The sequence below is a fragment of the Molossus molossus genome, unplaced genomic scaffold (assembly GCF_014108415.1).
Source record: "Molossus molossus isolate mMolMol1 unplaced genomic scaffold, mMolMol1.p scaffold_m16_p_1, whole genome shotgun sequence".
Taxonomy (NCBI): domain Eukaryota; kingdom Metazoa; phylum Chordata; class Mammalia; order Chiroptera; family Molossidae; genus Molossus; species Molossus molossus.
In genome coordinates, this window is record NW_023425344.1 from 158,876,202 (window position 1) to 158,896,199 (window position 19,998).

Consider the following 19,998-nt stretch of genomic DNA (forward strand, 5'->3'; position numbering starts at 1 on the left):
TATTAGGAAAGAAAATTGAGTGGAATTCATTCTATTTGAGCAGCAAAAATTTGAAAATAGGTCAACTCTTAATTACCCAGCGTAATAGGGAACATCTGAGATGGATTATCCTAAACCACAGGTAATTAACAAAATGTGCAAATGAGGCACTGATTCATAGCACTCGTGAAAATTTACATTTAAACTACTACTTGAGCATCTACATTTATAGATGAGCAGGTCAACATGGTAAAAAATAATTTTAAGGTGGATACAGACATTTCAAAGAAAATATAGAGTTGAAAATCTTGCTGATAGTCTGGACAATCTGGAACGTTTTGTACTCTGAAATTCAAAACATTTAGCTAGAGCCCCATAGAACATTTCACAGGCTTTATTATCCCATTTTTGTAAAAACATGAGAGAGATCAGCAGAGGTGGTCCACCCCCTGGAAACTGCCTGGTGTCTCGGTGCTGTGAGCACTTGCTCAGTGTGTTGGTGCCCAGGCCTACGGGGCCATCTCTCTGTCCCCTCACTTCCATGAAAGAACTAATAGCAGCCAAAAGTCCAGGGCAAGTGTGCAACTAAGAAGTAGAAACTAGAGACATGAATAATAACAGGACAATCCTTAACTGATTCGGAAAACCAACATTTTCGTGCTGGTCCTATATGATCCTCAAATTTTTAAAAAAGTATCTGGTCTAGAAAAGTATGTTGGTCTGTTAAATTACTTTTTTTGTTAGTCTAAAATTATTTGCTGATAGAACCCGTGACATTAACGCTTTTATTTTTACTGATGATAATTGATTACAACCTATAGTGTGCTCAACAGTATATTGAGTACTTTGTTAATGTCATATCCTCCTTACATCTTACAACAACCTGATGGAGTGAGAATTTTATGGCTAATTCTCAGAAAAGTTCATAATAGCACGTGGTGGAGGTGGCATTTAAACCCAGATGTGTCTGTCTGATGCCAAAGTCCATGTTCTTTCTATTAGGTTGGTGTTTTTCAAAGTGTGCTCCTCTCTCTAGATTGGCTTTGCCAACCCTGCTCACCCTCTCCTTCTATTGCCCCAACCCCCCAACCCACAGAAGGTGTTTCCTCTGGGAACTTTGGGAAATCTAAAATTTCAGCCTCACCCTAGACCTATTGAATCAGAAACTCTGCAGTTGGGGCTCAGCAAGCCATGTCTTCGTAGGTCTTAGGAATCACCTTTCACAGGTAATTGACACTTGCTCAAATCTGAGAACCATTGTTTTGAGAGTATAGGTTGAATATGTGATGTGAGAGAGAGAGGCATTAGGATGACTCAGATTTTTGGTTTAAGCAACATGCAAAAAGAGTTGCCACATCTGAGATGGAAAAGTCTGTGCATAGGTTAGGGGAGCTGAAGGATAGGCTATGCTCATGCCAGGCTGCCTTAAAAAGATCATTACTATTTTTAACTAGAGGCACAGAATTCATTGCTACTACTGCCACATAGGGAGAGACGTCAGTGGTCTCATTTAATTGAGTTTCTTAACTGGACTTTCTCTTTCCAATTTCTTCCACTCTCAGTTTTCCTATGTGAAGCATCCAGGGAAAACTTCCCCCAAATCATTCAGGGAGAATATTGCATTTTCTAAGTCAGTGGTCTCCAAAGTGGACTGTGTGCAATACAAGGGTTAGCAAGACCATTCACTGGGTTCTTGGAAGGAAATATTAGAATTTCTAATTATATTAATTTATACCAAAAAATCAGAACAAAATAAACTTTACTAATATTTCATGTGGGTTGAGAGTAACACATGAATTTATTTGGCTATGTATACATTGGCTGCAAGTATAGTCCCCCCACCTTGGGTTCTGGCTCACACACTCTTGTTCCACCTTTGTATTATGTTGTGTAGCAACCGGCTATACACAGGTATAACCTGCCAGCCTCATGCTTTAGCCGCACTATATCTCTCTCACCTGTTATCCTGAGCCGTCTCTACCTTAGTCCAGCCATTCTCAAGCAGGTACAAATCTAGAAGTGTGAGTACCTTAACTCAATATGAACTGGGAACAAATACTTGCCTTTCCCATGTCCCAGATGGACAATTATGAAGGCATCCTGCATGGCTTCTCGTAGGGTACTCAGCACGACTGACCTCATCGACCCTTAAGAGTAACTAGTCCAGTAATACACCTTTGGATTGGCCTTTGACCCTTTCCTTCTTTTCTCCCTCCTAGTTCCCACTCTTGTTCTTGGTGGGATCATTTCTGAAAATAAAGTCCCTGCAAAGAAGCCATTGTCTTACACTCTTTTTGGGGAAGAACCCAGGCTAAATAGAGTACATGCTACAACATCTTTGTAAAAGGATACAAGATAAAAACTTGGGAAATTATTGGTCTAAAGAATTACTTATCAACTTTTTAAAGAGAAATGACCTATCAGATGGTATTCTAATGTCTGTATCTGTGCTACGCCTCTATGAATGTGGGCCATTCTCATGCCTTCTTCTCCTGCTCAAGGAAGCATATTAGATGCAAGTCAGTAGAAGTGTGGTTGGTGTGGTGATATTCTTAAATTTACTTCAATTTATAGATACAGCTAATCAGGTACAGTTTTTAGTACTCTGTCATGCATACCAAAATTCTTTTAGTATCTCAGTAACTGATGGTAATGCACAGATGAACTGTGATCCTTTGGTTGAAATTTCTGTATAAAGGGACTTGAAAAACCTTTCAAGCAAAGAGACCCAAGTATAGAACCTGGAACCTCGTGGTAACAGTTATTTTTCATGTTTAGACAACTTCTTAAGTCATTTATTTGTGCTAGAGAATAAGGTAAGATCTTTTTACCATTTTGTTTCTTGCTCCACACCTCAGGGATTTTATAAGAAGGGCACTCACCTCTGAGGTATTTTCTTGCAAAACTCATAATCTCAGTCTCATCATAAGAGAACATCAGACAACCCAATCTTGCAAAATACCTGTCCAGTACACTTCAAAAGTGTTAAGATCCTGAAAAACAAGGAAAGATTGAGAAAGTGTCCTGGTCCAAAGAGGACTGAGGGGATATAATGACAAAATCTACTGTGATATCTTGGATTGGATCCTGGAACCATGGGTGAAATAGGAATAAAACCTGTAGTTTAGCTAATATCGTTCTGCCAATATTAATTTCCTAATTTTTGCAAATGTGCCATGGTTTTGTAAGATGTTAACATCAGAGGAGACTGGGTAAATTGTATATGGGCATACGTTGTACTATCTTTGTAACGTTTCTTAATATCTATCATTACGTAAAAGAAAGTTTATGGAAAACAAACAATACAATTGAGATAGCCCTGGCCGGTTTGGCTCAGCGGTTAGAGCATCAGCCTGTGGACCAGAGAGTCCCGGGATCAGTTCCTGCTAATGACATGTACCTCGGTTGCGGTTTGTCCCTGGTCCCAGTTGGGGTTGTGTGGGTGGCAACCACTCGATGTGTCTCTCTCACGTTGATGTTTCTCTCTCTCTTCACCCCTCTCTCCCTCCTGCTCTATCTGAAGATAAATGCAAAAAATGTCCTCGAGTGAGGATAAAAACAAACAAACAATTCAGGTAGACGGAACCCTGGCTCATATGGACAGAATCTTACCTGCAGGTCACAATGAGAAAATCTTTAAGAAAACATGGTCTGGCCTGGGCCAGTGTGGCTCAGTGAATTGAGGTCGTCCCATGGACTGAGAGGTCCCGGTTCGATTCCCAATCAGGGCACGTGGCCAGGTTGTGGGCTCAATCCTTAGTAGGGGACATGCAGGAGGCAGCCAATCGATGTATCTCTCTCACATCAATGTTTCTCTCTCTTTCTCCCTTCCTCTCTCATTAAAAAAAAATCAATAAAAACATATTTTAAAAAAAGAAAGAAAGAAAACATGATCTGTAAAAGTAGAGGTATATGTAGGACAGAGGTCTACTCAGGCAAATGAAAGCACTCAGTTAAGATTTTGTCAACATCACAAAGAGCTCATTTGTACCATAAAGACCCAAAACCTCTTTTTTCTCTTTATTTAGAGACTTTTTGGTACAGAATTATCTAACTACTTTGAGATACCACTTGGCTTTGCCAAATAAACCAAATCTGTTTCTTCAGGAGAGTAGATGGTGAGCTCCTTGTCTTTTGTAATTATTTTTCTATTAGCAACTGTCAGTAAATACTTTTCCTGTTGTTGCCCACGGGATGCCAAACACTTCAGAGACGAAGCCCCAGACCTAAAGATGGAAGCCCTATTTTTGAACCAAGCATTTAATGAGTAAGGCATCCACAAAGCTGTAAAATCTGCCCTTGAGAAACCCTGACAACTACATATTCTATGGCTTCAACTGATAATCATGTTGTCAGTTAAGCATTTTGCATTTTAAAAACAGCTGGATATATTTTTTTCTCTATGAATTTCTGTGAAGAGAGTCTGATGCAGAAACTTTTAAAAAGATGGCTTGTCACATACCAGGGGGCATCAACCATCACCAAGCTGTCGTACCGTAACTACCTGTTTTGCTTGAATTGAAGGGTATGTCTCCTGTGAATCATTGGGTCTATGCTGAGCTCTGACAGCTGTTAATTTTGGAGTCATTTTTATATTAAACCCAAATGTGTGCTTAAAAATCTTCCTGGGTCATAGTTAATAATCACAAAAAAAGCAACATTTCTGAATCATGAAATTAGATATAATTGGAGATTAAACTTGGTTCAAGTGAAGTGTATTTTCCATTTTAATTCTTCTTTTAGAAAGCTGGCTCTGATAGATGCCAAGGGAGTCTGCCGTTCACAGCAGCAGGAGGGCGGAGTGCCAGGGTGGTATAAAGCGATCGCTGTGTTTATGACTAGATACGTGTAAATAGATCCATCAGACTCTGTCTGTCCTTAGGTAGGTGACACAACTAGATCCAGAGATCTGGCGCCAACCCCACATGATTTTCTTTTCCTTTCTCCGTCATACATTTGATATTGAAGTTTAAATGGAGTTTGATTGTGGACAATCTTTTAAAAATGGAATTATGGGGAGAAGAGAGTTCTTTCAAGTCTGAATTCAGATTGCCTTTCAACAAAACTGAACCAGAAGAAAACATAAAATTTGGCTTATATTATAACTTGTATTATTATTATTTTTTTAAATCTTCACCTGAGGATATTTTTCCATTTATCTTCAGATAGGGTGGGAGGGGGGAAGAGGGAGAGAGAGAGAGAGAGAGAGAGAGAGAGAGAGAGAGCGCGCGCGCGCGCGCGCGCCAGGGCTGGGGATGAACTGCAACCAAGGTACATGCCCTTGACCGGTATTGAACCTGAAACTCTTTGGTCTGCTGGCCAGCACTCTCACGGCTGAGCCAAACCAGCCAGGGCATAACCTGTATTTTTATTATGTAGTGGACCTCATATATTGAAATTTGTGACTTTTGACTAAGGAAACAAGAGCAGAGCGGCTACGTTGCATATATAAAGGCTATGACAACCTAGAATTGCAGAACACAGCTCCCCATTCTGCAGCCTGTATCTCTCATATTTCATCATTGTGCTGAGGACAGGCTGGAGTCATGGGTGCGATGATGTAAAAGTGAGACTTTAGCTGGTGGACATGCCTGACTCACCACCCGGCCACCACATCTCAGATGACTTGTTATATTTGTAGATACACTCAGGAAGTGATTGTAAAAGTAGATGTAAAAAAGAATCCAATTGTTTGCACTAGGGGTGGATGAGAAAAGAAAGTTAGTAAGTTAGAGGAAAAAAACCTGTGAAAAACAACTTGGCAGGTTGTGAAGATCTCAGGTTTCACGCCGTACAGATGTCAAGAACTTGCTCTTTGGAAAATAAAATGGTAGCATATAATTTTCTTTCTTATAGGAGAAAAACAGTAACCGCATATTACACTTCGAATTTTTACTTTAGCGTGGTTCTAGATGCCGAGGGTCAAGGGAAAGAATGGCCAGAGATGGCATCAATCACCAAAGGTCTTCAGACCTTTCTGGGAAGACAGAAGTAATCTAGGAGACATAATTCAAGAATAAAAGCTGTGTCGTTGCAAGGGGCTGGCCAGAAAAACGAGCACCGAGTTAGGAGTCAGGAGAGGTGAGTTCCAGATCCAGCACTTACGATAATCCCTCTTCAATGCCTCAGAAGCGAAGAGGCCCCAGCAGCACGGGCCCCAGTTTTAACCCAGGACCCTCACACATCGGTGACTATAATTTATTGCCCAGACTGAGAGAGAAAGGGGCCTTCATGGATAATTGTTCTAGGATCCCTGAAACACATTGGGGCTGTTCTGGGCAAACCAGGAGGCAGAGTCACCCTGACTCCCGTCCTTCTAGGCCTCTGTCTGTCCCTCTCCATGGGTCTCCTCCCAGTGAAAATCCTTCCTCCTTGGAGTATGCGTGCACTGCTATTGTGTGATAAATGCTTCTATGCATTCCTTGCTTCTATGCCAGGGAATAAAGAGTCCCATGTTATTTGAGAATTTTGGAAATGATGTCCTCGTTTCGGTGTTTTCACCCATTGATGGGAAAATCCAGACGGGAAAAAAGAACACCCAGCAGCCCAAAGGAGATATTTTGATCCAGGCAAGGTCTTCTAGTCACTTTCAAATCCCACTTCCTCGGCAGCATCAGAGCAGCTCCTCTGCAGTGATCACCGATGCAGACACGAATGATGCAAATTCAGGGAACTTAATAGATTTTAAGTTGATGATAGTATAACCTCATCAGAAAATGCCTATGTGCTCAGTCTGCACAGGGGTTGTGCCCATGAGCACAACCTGCACGTAGCTATGTATGAGCAATGCAGACATACAGCTTGTTAAAACAATAAGCAGCACGGAGCAGCATATGCACAATGCTTGTTGGAGACATCCAGAACCACAGGACCTAGGAAAAGAGAGAGAGAACTTTAATTTTACACGAGCCAGGAAGGTGGATAGGACTTACATGGAGTGGGTTATATGTATATGTGCGTGTTGGGGGTTGGGTGGGGAGGACAACCAGATTGTCTATTTTTTTCAGTTAATGTATGAGGAGATGAAAAATTCTCTTCTCCAAATTTGGCATGCCAAATTCTATAACATTGGAATTGTATTTTCCCCTCAGAACTTAATTTGTATCACTTCAAAACGTGGAAGGTCAATCTGCAAGACAGATTCGTTAACACCCCATGCTCTCTGTGCGTGTCGCCCGTTCTTGAGGCGAGCGTGCTCTGAGACAGCCCCGCAGAAATGCCTTCGTCTAAGTGGTGCTTAAGCACAACAGTGGCCTTGACGATGTACTTTATATTAAGGTACATTTGTAGCAAAGCTTCGCGTGTGCATGTGTTGTGTGGTAAATACACAGCCGACTGCAGATTTATGGGCATCGTTATCCTGTTGTACAGAGAGTGCCTTCGTTGAATTTAATGAGCTGAAGTAGGTGAACAGTTCATTCTAATCTGCTGGTGCCTGACACTCCCGTAGTCCCTGAAATCATTGAACATATGTCCTCTTGTTTTAAAAACCGAAGGTGCCTTTCTGATAAACAAGTGTCTCTTGAGGGTAATGACAAAGGAAGTGATTTTGAAGATGTTTTCTTCAGTGCATTGATTGAATGCTAACCTGAGGCAGATACCTGTTGCAAAGCTGAGGGGTGATTTGTCAAATCCAAGATCCATGGCAGATTTGCTTTAATTGATTCTTGTTCCCTTGCATGCGTTTATTACCTTGAGAATGCCTTAGATTCTCTCACCCGTATGTTTCCTCTACCACTAAGAACAAACGTTGGCAAGAGAACTCTTCTGTGGTCCTTCATGTGATAATTTTGAACTGACTCTTCCATGTTTATCATAATTAGCTGAAATGTTCACGAAAGGCATGTCTACAAAGCTGAACCTGAAGTTCTCACCATATATTTAAACTACTAATAAATGGATTCAGGTAAAGAAGCTTAGAGAACAGAACTTTCAGGATCTCTAATGGAGGATTGGAAATCCCACAGGGCTGCTTTATACATGAAAAGAACATTCATTGGTGGAATGAAATAACTGGTATATTTCAATGGTGGTGCTCCTGGCACTTAGAGTGACACATTGTGTGTGTGTGTGTGTGTGTGTGTGTGTGTAAGCCTGTCTAGCTTATTACAGGACTTTTAGAATCTCTGGACTCAACATCCTAGAGACCAAGAGCACACCCCAGTTATTGCAACCATCAAATCCATCCACTGCAATTATCTGAACAACTCTTAAGGTATAATTCACTGTCGATGGTAAAAGAGTAAACACTAACTAGATGAGTAATTTCCAACTCAAAAAATTTATGTTTTCGCCCTGGCCGGTGTGGCTCAGTGGTTAGAGCATCGGCCTGTGGTCCGGAGAGACCCGGGTTTGGTTCCCGCTAGGGGCACATACCTTGGTTTCAGTTTGTCCCCAGCCCTGGTTGGGTTGTGTGGGTGGCAGCCACTCGATGTGTCGCTTTCACGTCGATGTTTCTCTCTCTTTCTCCCACTCTTTCTGAACAAGGTATGAAAACTGTCCTCGGGTGAGGATAAAAAATAAAAATAACTAAGCATTTAAAAAAAAAGTTTATGTTTTCAAAGGTGACCCTGATGGATTAAAATCTAGAGCACACTCTTTTATATAACGAAGCATATAAGTGATGACTCTGTCCTGAGGCTGCTGCCATCCTTGACCCCTTTGTGCCACTCCTACCCCAAGTTCTTAGGCTGAAGCCATTTAATTTCAAAATTTAAATCCTTTTCCCTTTTCCTAAATTAGACTCTCACACTAGATTCTTCTTAAAGTCTCTTCAATCAGACTTCCAGGAGTTACATTTGAGGAGTCTATTGACTTAGGACCAGATTTTCGTCTGGGCAGAACTTGTTCTTAGCTCTTACCTTATTCCCAGTGACCTAGTTCCTGTCTTGCTCCCAAGTTACTGATATGGTCCCCACCTTGCCCTCCTGTGCTTTCCATCCTGCCTCACTTTTCTGTTCGCCGTCACTGCCAGACTCTGAATACTGTTCCCAGTGACCCCTAAGGGAGACATTTGCTGCTCATTGTGGAGACACTTTGTTATCAACCACCACCTGGACATCTGGTTGCCCCTTCCTTCCAGGCTGAAGATGCCGTGTCCACCAGCTTATTGCTATTTCTTCCTAAAGATTGTTTTTGGGTGTGACCTCTGTTGCCATGGCCCATCTTCAGCCTATTCTAGGATGAGTTTGAGCACCAAGGTCAACAACTATTTCCCTCTACTATGAACATGATGCAGCTAGAATCAGGGGCCTGGATGTGGGAACAAGGAAGCAAGGCTGTTGCAGCACAGTCATTGAACAGAACAAACAACAAACTGAACGAGAAATAATCGCTTAATCTTTAAAGCTGGTGCTTAAAGTAAAGCAGTCTTAATTAGAGAAAAAGAGGAGTTACATGAAAATTTTTTTAAAAATCGGAAGTATCAAGGAGAAAAAATGGCGGCAGAGTGAATGGAGCCACACAGACCATCTCCCAGGACCAAACTAGATTTACAACGAAAATAAAGACAAATCATCAGGAAGCGGCAACGGAAAGGCAGCCTGGAGGACCACATAACCAGGGACGCTGACTCAATCCTGGTAGGCTTGCGAGGACGCGAGAGGGGGCCGGGAGCCCACGGTCCGCAGCGGCCTGGGCTGGGACCAGCGGACTCAGCTGGAAGCTGCTGCCGCCTCAGCTGTGACCACGCTGAGTCCTGCGAACTCCGCTGAGTGCTACGCCCTTGGCTGGGTCCAGCTGCCTCAGCTGAAAGCTGCTGTGGCCTCGGCTGGGTCCCGCGACCGTGGCTGGGTCCTGTGGCCTCGGCTGGGTGCTACGCCCTTGGCTGGTGCCACAGCCTCAGCTGCCCTTGGCTGGGAACAGCGCCCTCGGGTTAAAAGTCCAAGGTGGCTCCATCATGCAGAGTCTGGACAGAGGCTAAATTGGCAGCAGCCACTCAACTTGGGCTCCGGTAGAGGGAAGGCAGACTGGACTGGAACTGTGTGGGGACACTCGAGATTTGGAGGGTGCTCAGAGCTTTTGCTGAGTGCAGCCACGCAGGACTGTGGTCATCTTACTCCATCCCAGGGCTCTGGGGAGAGGTGGCGGCCCCTCCATTGGAGATTCAACCCCACCTGGCGGCCATTGAAATGCTAACTGAGGCCCATTAACAACCTGTATCTGCCCCACCCTTAGTAAATCCTTTACACTGAGCACCTGAGGGAGTTTTTCAGGCAACTGAGAAACCAAGGTTCTTCAGGTGACCTCTACTAATAGTCTCCAGGCAAAAAAAAGATAGAGGAAAGTTAAGACTTGACAATGGTGGTTAAAGTGGGTCCTCCGTGCCTCATCCAAACCCAGGAGAGGGAGCCACAAACAGCAGAACACCAACACCCACAGGGAAAATTTGGCAGACTCCAAAGCCCACTGTGATAGCCAAAATGGGGAAAAACAGAAACAAAAGCCAAATGAAAGAACAAGAGACCTCTACTGAAGATGAGATAAATGAGGTGCAGTTAAGCAAGTTAACAGAACTAGAATTCAGAGCCATGATCTTGGAGAAGCTCAACAGCATGTGTAAGGACATGAGCACCATGAGTAAAGACATGGAAATGGTGAAAACCAACCAGTTGGAAATTAAAATTGACATATCAGAAATGAGAAACACATTGGAAGGTCTAAAAAGCAGAATAAAGGAAGCTGAGGACCAGATCAGTGAATTAGAAGACAGGGTAGAAAAAAATCAACCAATCAGAAAACCAAAAAGAAAAAACGATTAAAAAACAGGAGACAGCTTAAAGAACTGTGGAACAACTGGAAACGTAATAATATTCTCATCATAGGAGTCCCCGAAGAAGAAGAAAATGAGCAGGGGTTAGAGAATATATTCAAAGAAATAGTAACAGAAAACTTTCCTAATTTGGTGAAGAAAGAAGGCATTCAAGTTCAAGAAGCACAGAGAGCCCCAAGTAAGAAGAACCCAAACAGGCCCACACCAGGACAGATAGTAATCAAACTGTCAAAAATTATAGACAAAGAGAGAATCCTAAAAGCAGCAAGAGATAAGCAACAGGTTACCAACAAAGGAAACTCCATAAGGCTCTCAGCTGACATCTCACAAGAAACACTACAGGCCAGAAGGAAATGGCATGAACTAATCAAGGTCATGAAAAACAAGGATCTGAATGAAACATTATTCTACCCAGCAAGGCTATCATTCAAAATGGAAGGTCAAATAAAGAGCTTCCCAGACCAAAAAAGGCTAAGGGAATACATTAGCACCAAACCAGCACTGCAAGAAATGTTAAAAGGACTGCTGTAATTAGCAGGAGAAGTGGAAAGAAAAATAGAACCACACTAAACAAAAATGGCAATAAATAAGTATATATCAATAATCACTTTAAATGTAAATGGATTGAATGCTCCCATAAAAAGACACAGAGTAGCTGATTGGATAAGAAAGCATGACTCATCTATATGTTGTTAACAAGAGACCCACCTCACAACAAGGTGGTTGAAAGTGAAGGGATGGAAAAAAATCTTCCAAGCAAACAGAAAGGAAAAAAAAAAAAAAAAAAAGCTGGGGTAACAATACTCATATCTGATAAAATAGACTTCAAAATGAAGGCCATAACTGGAGACAAAGAAAGCCACTACATAATATTGAAAGGATCTATCCAACAGAAAGATATAACCTTGATAAAAATATATGCACCCAATATAGGAGCACCAAAATATATTAAAAATCTTCTGGAGCACTTCAAAGGAGAAATCGATAGCAATACAATCATAGTAGGGGACTTCGACACCCCGCTGACATCACTGGATAGATCCTCTAGACAAAAAATTAGCAAGGAAACAGAGACTCTAAATGAAGCACTAGACCAAATGGATTTAATAGATATCTACAGAGAATTACACCCCAAAACTACAGAATTCACATTCTTCTCAAGTGCACATGGGACATTCTCAAAGATAGACCACATGTTAGGGCACAAACTAAGTCTCTACAAGTTCAAGAAGACTGAAATCATATCAAGCATCTTCTCAGATCACAATGGCATGAAACTAGAAATCAATTGCAACAAGAACATACAAAGACATTTGAACACATGGAAGCTAAATAGCATGTTATTAAACAATGAATGGGTCACCGAGGAGATCAAGGAAGAAATAAAAAACTTCCTGGAAACCAATGAAAATGAACACACAACAACCCAAAATCTATGGGATGCAGCGAAAGCAGTTCTGAGAGGGAAGTTTATAGCACTACAGGCCTACCTCAAAAAAGAAGAAAAATTTCTAATAGACTATCTAACCTCACAACTTAAAGAACTAGAAAGCAAACAAAAAGAAAACCCCAGAGCAAGTAGAAGGAAGGAAATAGTAAAGATCAGAGCAGAAATAAACAACATAGAGACCAAAAAAAAACAATTCAAAGGATCAATGAAACAAAGAACTGGTTTTTCGAAAAGATAAACAAGATTGATGGACCCTTAGCTAGACTCACCAAGAAACAAAGAGAGAGAACCCAAATACACAAAATCAGAAATGAAAGAGGAGAAGTAACAACCGACACCATGGAAATACAAAAGATCGTTAACAACTACTATGAACAATTATATGGCAACAAATTCGACAATCTAAGAGAAATGGACAAATTTCTAGAAACACATAGTCTCCCAAAACAGGACCAGGAAGAGATAGAAAACTTGAACAGACCAATATCAACAGAAGAAATTGAAGATGTAATCAAGACTCTCCCAGCAAACAAAAGCCCAGGCTCGGATGGCTTCACAGGAGAGTTTTACCGAACATTCAAAGAAGAACTAACACCCATTCTCCTCAAACTATTTCAAAAAAATTCAAGAAGAAGGAAGACTTCCAAACTCGTTTTATGAAGCCAGCATAATTCTAATTCCCAAACCAGAAAAAGACATTACAAAGAAAGAAAACTACAGGCCAATATCCCTGATGAACATAAATGCCAAAATCCTGAACAATATACTAGCAAATCGGCTCCAGCAATACACCAAAAAAATTATCCACCATGACCAAGTGGGACTCATCCCAGGGATGGAAGGCTGGTACAATATTCACAAATCAATAAACGTGATACACCACATAAATAAAATGAAGAATAAAAACCACATGATCATATCAATAGATGCCGAAAAAGCCTTTGACAAAATCCAGCATCCATTTCTGATAAAAACGCTCAGCAATGTGGGAATAGAGGGATCATATTTAGACATAATAAAGGCCATATATGAAAGACCTACAGCCAACATCATACTCAATGGGCAAAAACTAAAAGCTTTTTCCTTAAGATCAGGAACAAGGCAAAGATGCCCACTTTCGCCACCCTTATTTAACATAGTACTGGAAGTCTTAGCCACAGCAGTCAGTCAGGAAGAAAAAATGAAAGGGATCCAAATTGGAAAGGAGGAAGTGAAACTGTCATTATTTGCAGATGACATGATACTATGCGTAGAAAGCCCCAAAGACTCCATCAAAAATTTATTAGACTTAATAAATAAATTCGGCAAAATAGCAGGATACAAAATTAACGTCAAGAAATCAGCGGCATTCTTATACACCAAGGATGAACTCACAGAAAGAGAAACTAAGAAAACCATCCCATTTACAATTGCAGCAAAAAAATTAAGATACTTAGGAATAAACTTAACCAAAGAAATAAAGGACCTATTCGCAGAAAACTTCAGGTCATTGAAAAAGAAAGAGAGGAAGATATTAAAAAGTGGAAGCACATACCCTCTTCATGGATTGGGAGAATTAACATCATTAAAATGTCCATAGTACCCAAAGCAATCTATAGATTCAATGCAATCCCCATCAAAATACCAATGGCATACTTCACAGAATTAGAACAAGTACTTCAAAAGTTCATATGGAACCAAAAAAGACCTCAAATAGCCACAGCAATCTTGAAAAGGAAGAACAAAGTTGGAGGGATCACATTACCAGATTTCAGGTTATACTACAAAGCCACCGTCATCAAAACAGCCTGGTACTGGCACAAGAACAGGCATATAGACCAGTGGAACAGGACAGAGAACCCAGAAATGGACCCAAGGCAATATGCTCAATTAATATTTGACAAAGGTGGCAAGAGCATACAGTGGAGTAAGGACAGCCTCTTTAATAAATGGTGCTGGGAAAATTGGACAGCTACATGCAGAAAAATGAAACTAGACCATCAACTTACACCCTACACAAGAATAAACTCAAAATGGATAAAAGACTTAAATGTGACTCATGAATCCATAAAAATCCTAGAAGAAACTGTAGGCAACAAAATTTCAGACATCATACGCAGCAGAATTTTCACTATTACATCACCTAAGGCAATAGAAACAAAGGAGAAAATGAACACATGGGACTATATCAAACTCAAAAGCTTCTGCACAGCGAAAGATACAATCATCAAAACAAAAAGACTACCCACTGTATGGGAGGGCATAAGTGCCAATGATATATCAGATAAGGGGTTAATTTCCAATATATATAGAGTGCTCATACAACTCCACAAAAGGAAGACAAAGAACCCAATTAAAAAATGGGCAGAGGAACTAAATAGACACCTCTCCAAACAGGACATACAAATGGCTAAGAGACATATGAAGAAATGCTCATTATCACTAATCATCAGAGAGATGCAAATTAAAACAACAATGAAGTATCACCTCACACCTGTCAGAATGGCTGCCATCAACAAATCATCAAACGAGTGTTGGCGAGGCTGTGGAGTGAAGGGGACTCTAGTACACTGCTGGTGGGAATGCAGATTGGTGCAGCCACTATGGAAAACAATATGGTGTTACCTCAAAAAATTAAAAATTGAACTTCCATTGACCCAGTGATCCCACTTCTAAGAATATATCCTAAGAAGCCTGAAACACCAATCAGAAAGAATATATGTATCCCCATGTTCATAGCAGCACTATTTACAATTGCTAAGATCTGGAAACAGCCCAAGTGTCCATCAGTAGACAAATGGATAAAATAGTGTGGTACATATACACAATGGAGTACTACGCGGCTGTAACAAAGAAAGATCTCTTATTTTTTGAGACTACATGGAGGGACCTGGAAAGTATCATCCTAAGTGAAACAAGCCAAACAGAGAAAGACAAGTATCATATGATCTCATTTATTTGTGGAATATAATGAACATAACAGTCTGAGGAATGGGGTAGTCCCAGAGACGTGAAAGTGGGGTACAGACTGACAATCCCCAGAAGAGGGGATGGTGGGGGAGAGATAAACCATAGAACTTATATGCATGTATGCATGAACAGTGGACATGGACAACAAACTGGGGACAGGGCAGGGAGGGAGGGGGAGGGGGGAATCAGTGGGCGAAAAGGAGAAACATCTGTAACAAAAATTAATTATTAAAAAGGAAAAATTGGAATTATCTGAGCCTGGGAGGCAAGGTCTTCAGAAACTTACGGCAATGACTATTATGATTATTTTCCTTTCAGAACTTATGGGTTTACTGTTTTGATATGGAAATATCATTAGCCCTACTTTTAGGCTGATCAACGTAATTAGGATAATTTTTCCTCCCAGATGTAATGAAAAGAGAACCCACCCCCCAAGATAATTGAGTAAAAACAGAAGAGCAAGTGAAATGAAGGAAAGCAGTAAAAATAAGTTTTCATGTGTGAGTAAGCAAAACTGCAAGACCTCAGTGGGGAGATGGCAACAGCAGACAATGCACTACTATTATTATTTTTTTTCCAAGGGAAACATTTTGTTTTATTTATGTTACAGAAATCAAAAGAGAGAAAGAAAGAGAGAAAGAAAGAGAGAGAGAGAGAGAGAGAGAGAGAGAGAGAGAGAGAGAGAGAAAGAAAGAAAGAAAGAAAGAAAGAAAGAAAGAAAGAAAGAAAGAAAGAAAGAAAGAAAGAAAGAAAGAAAGAGTGAGTCTGCCTCACACCTTTTTCCTCCCACTAACCAGGTTGCCTTCCTCAGAAACAACAAATGTTGTAGATTTCTTATGTATCTTCCCAGAGAAATTCTACGCATATACCAGCATTTGTATGTGTGCATACATTAATACACACATACGTAGTTAACAAATGAATGGAATATTTGGATGGATTTGTGTTTAATTGGTATTTAAGTCTCCAAGGACAAGAAGGATATCTTCTGTGGGCATAGTTGGGGCCTCTCAGCTGCTCAGCATCTCTGTGGGTGTGCTGGGCAGGACCAGCTGCTTTGCTGATGAGTCCTGTGCTGGCATCTGCAGGTCTCTATGAATCCCTCTGCTCTCCTGGGTTTGGGATTGTGAGTCTGGGGCAGGGGTTGGTGCTCCCACCATTCAGTGTGCAGGTGGTTTTCAGCCTATGGCCACATCCCTACCCTCCACTCTGCCTATTTTCCCCAAATTTGGATCCTTCTTGGTTATGTTTTTCTAGAACATAAAAATAATCCTCCTGGCTACATAAGGTGAGAGAGAAGAACTGGGGGTCCAAGTCTTCCTTATGCAGACTTCCAGTGGACCCCCTTTTCTACCCATTCCTCACACCACCTTCAGAGGTGCCTGCTGCTTCCAATTCAAGTCTACCCTAAGTTCTGTGGCATGACTGGGTGCATTGGTTTCCTATTGCAGCCGTAACAGATTACCACAAATTGACTTAAAGCGACACAAATGTATATTTTACAGTTCTGGAGATCAGACATCCAAAATGAGCCTCAATGGGGCTAAGTCAAGGTATTGGCAGGGCTGTGCTCCTTTTGGTGGCTCCCGGGGACAATACTTCTGTGCTTTCTCTGGCTTCTAGAGGTTGCATTCATTCCTTGGCTTGTGGCCTCACATCACGCGAACCTCTGCGTCCATCATCATGTCTCATCCTCTGCCTCTGCCTCTCCTTCCTCCCTCTGTCTAAGGACCCTTGTTCCATTGGGCCCACCTGATAATCCAGGACACCCGCTCCATCTTGAGACTCTTCACTTAATCATACTTACAAAGTTCTCCTTTGCCATGGAGGGTACCATATTACAGTTCTGGGAATTAGGACGTAGATGTTTGAGGGCCATTACTGAGCTTACCACACTGACCGGTTTCTCACCGACTTTCTCCTCTGCAGCCTGTTTGCAGGCAGTTTTGCTACCCTGTGGTTTCCACTCGCCCGTCTGCTGCCCACCCTCTGCATTACTGTTGAAATGTCTTATCTGCCGCTGCCTCCTCTCTCATTCTCTGATTTTATGAGTTGATACCTTTTCCTGTCTTCCACTGTCATGTTTGAGGTGTGTCAAACTTCCGTTTTTACCTAGAAGCCCTCATTTACTTTACAGATAAGAAATCTCAGACGCAGAGAAATTGCGTGACTTGCCCAAGGTTATAAAGGTAATTACTGGCAGAAATGAACAGTGGTTTAAGAACAAAAACAATTCTAGTATTATAAAGAAAATGGAATTGTAAAGTTGAAATAGCATGCTGGAAAGAAACCCCATTAGCTCCTATAGATTTCAGGTGTTGTTTTCCTAACCAGGAGATTTGCAGAGCTGACTTTTTGGTTATCATTCCAAAGAGATGAATGTCACCCATGTCTCACAAAAGTATTGTAAGAGTTAATGATAAAAGTTTCTGTGAAAGCCCTGGCTGGTTTGGCTCAGCGGTTAGAGCATCAGCCCATGGACCAGAGTCCCAGGTTCAGTTCCCGCTAAGGGCAGGTACCTCGGTGGCAGTTTGTCCCCGGCCTCAGTTGGGGTTGTGTGGGTGGCAACCAATCGATGTGTCTCTCTCACATGGATGTTTCTCTCTCTTCCTTCCTCTCTCCCTCTCGCTCTATCTGAAGATAAATGCAAAAATGTCCTCTTGTAAGGATAAAAAAAAAAAAGTTTCTGTGAAAGACCTAGAGTGCTTCTGTTAAGTACAGTTAAACCTTAGTTCTCTACTGTCTCCCATCTCAAACAATTCAGTTTTCCACCAAGTCGGTCATGGAAAAAAAGGTCTTGGTTATGGAACAAAACTTTGGTTTTGGACCTGACAACCCTTTCAAGCTGATTTCAGCATGACAAAAACACCTCTTCGCCACAAAGGAGAGAATGCTTCTGTTGCTGGCAAAATCGATGATTAGCACAATTTTACAACATAAAGAGGACATCAAAGTGCTAATGATGCTAAGGGTGTGAAAGTGCTCAGAAAACAACAATCACGGGCAATTGAATAGGTAGAGAAACTGTTGCTGACTTGGATAAAGGAAAAGCAGTTAGTGGGTGATAGCATTTCAGGGGCAGTGATAGGTGAAACATTTGTTTAAGGCTAGGAGGGGGAGGTTTGATAAATGTTAGAAAAGAAGTGTTTGTTTATGGATTACACAGTACATTAGACATGTACTGTATACAAGAAAGGTTAAAACAGGGAATCATTTGGGGGGTCTGGAATGTATTAAGTCAATTTACGTGATTTCTAAAGGGAAAAAGCGATTCGGTTTTCGAACAAATTGCTTCTGGCACAGCCTTCTGCAATGAAGTAAGTTCAAGAACCGAGGTTCACTGTATAAGCAAGGACATTGTTATTTAGGAAATGCTAGCAATATCCTCACGACGCTTGTAAAATGTGAGTTATGTATGAGCAAGAAGTAATGTGGGATTTAGCTTATTTAATTACTAGGACATTATTCAGAGGAATGTGGTCTACGTTTTCAAACCAAAACTGACTGAATATTCTGTTCCATAATTCAATGAATAAACTAAGCTTTCACTTGAGAGAAAGTAAGCTGTAAAGAAGGAAAAACAACAACAAAGCATTTTTAAGCGTGTTCACTTTGGTGGGTTCTAAAATAGAATTTCCAGGCAGACAATGCAATTATCCTTGGTAAAGGTATGTAGAATCCCACACTGAAGAATATCGACCAAGTTTCTCCCTTACTGTGTGCCTTTGTCTTCCTAGCAAGTGAGAGAATTGAAAGACTTGTGTCTCTCTCTGTCTAGAGATTTGTAAAGAAATGGGAAATGGAGCCCAACATAGAGGTAGTTCTTATGTCTCAGGACCCAGAGAGAGCGAGAGAGGCGACTATTGAAAATGTCTCTATGAATGAAAAAGAGTTCATTGATTTGTTCTTAAAATAAACCTTTGGCCCAGCTGGTGTGGCCCGGTGGTTGAGCATCGATCCATGCACCAAGAGGTCACCGGTTTGATTCCCGGTCAGGGCACATGCCCAGTTTGTGGGCCCGATCCCCAGTGGGGGGCATGCAGGAGGTAGTCAGTAGATGTTCCCTCTCATCAATGTTTCTATCTCTCTCTCCCTCTTCTTTCCTCTCTCACTAAAATCAATAAAGAAAAAAAAATTTTAAATAAACCTTTGCCTTTTGAAAGTCTACATCACTGTCTTAATTAGTGGTAGTGATTCCTTCTCAAAGAAAGATACACCTACTCTCTCCTTCCCTTGTCTAATGGGCCTCATCACATTCTATAACCTCCTTTTCTGCAGTTGAAGGCCATAGCTCCTAGCATGGCCAAGCATCTCCTGGGGAAGGAGAAAGCACAGGAGTCTTGGGGTGAAGAAGTGCCTTCTGAGCCAACAGTTATTTTCGTGTCTTTTTGTGTCTCACTAAGCACACATTCCATGGCTCTTAGGATATGTCCATAGCTAGCCACCTAACTCCTGTTAGTTCAGAAAGGATTAGTACTAAAAATGACCCTAGGATTCTAATTTATTTATTTTTAAATTGACACTCTATTCTGCTCTTTTGTTTAACTAAAGTCTATAGTTCTTTTGCTTAACCAACAGTAGAGAATACCAATATTTTAAGAGACAAAGAAAACTATATTTACCAATATCTTCTTGTTCTTTTTACTCTAAGTCTATAGTAGTTGCAGGTAAAAGCCAGCGATGGTTTGGGTTTCTTTGTGGAAACAGAAATACATATTGGGCCCAGCCAGTGTGGCTCACTGGTTGAGCATTGACCCATGCATTAAGAGGTCGCCAGTTCAATTCCCTGTCAGGGCACATGCCCAGGTTATGAGCCCAATCCCCAGTGGGGGGCATGCAGGAGCTGGCC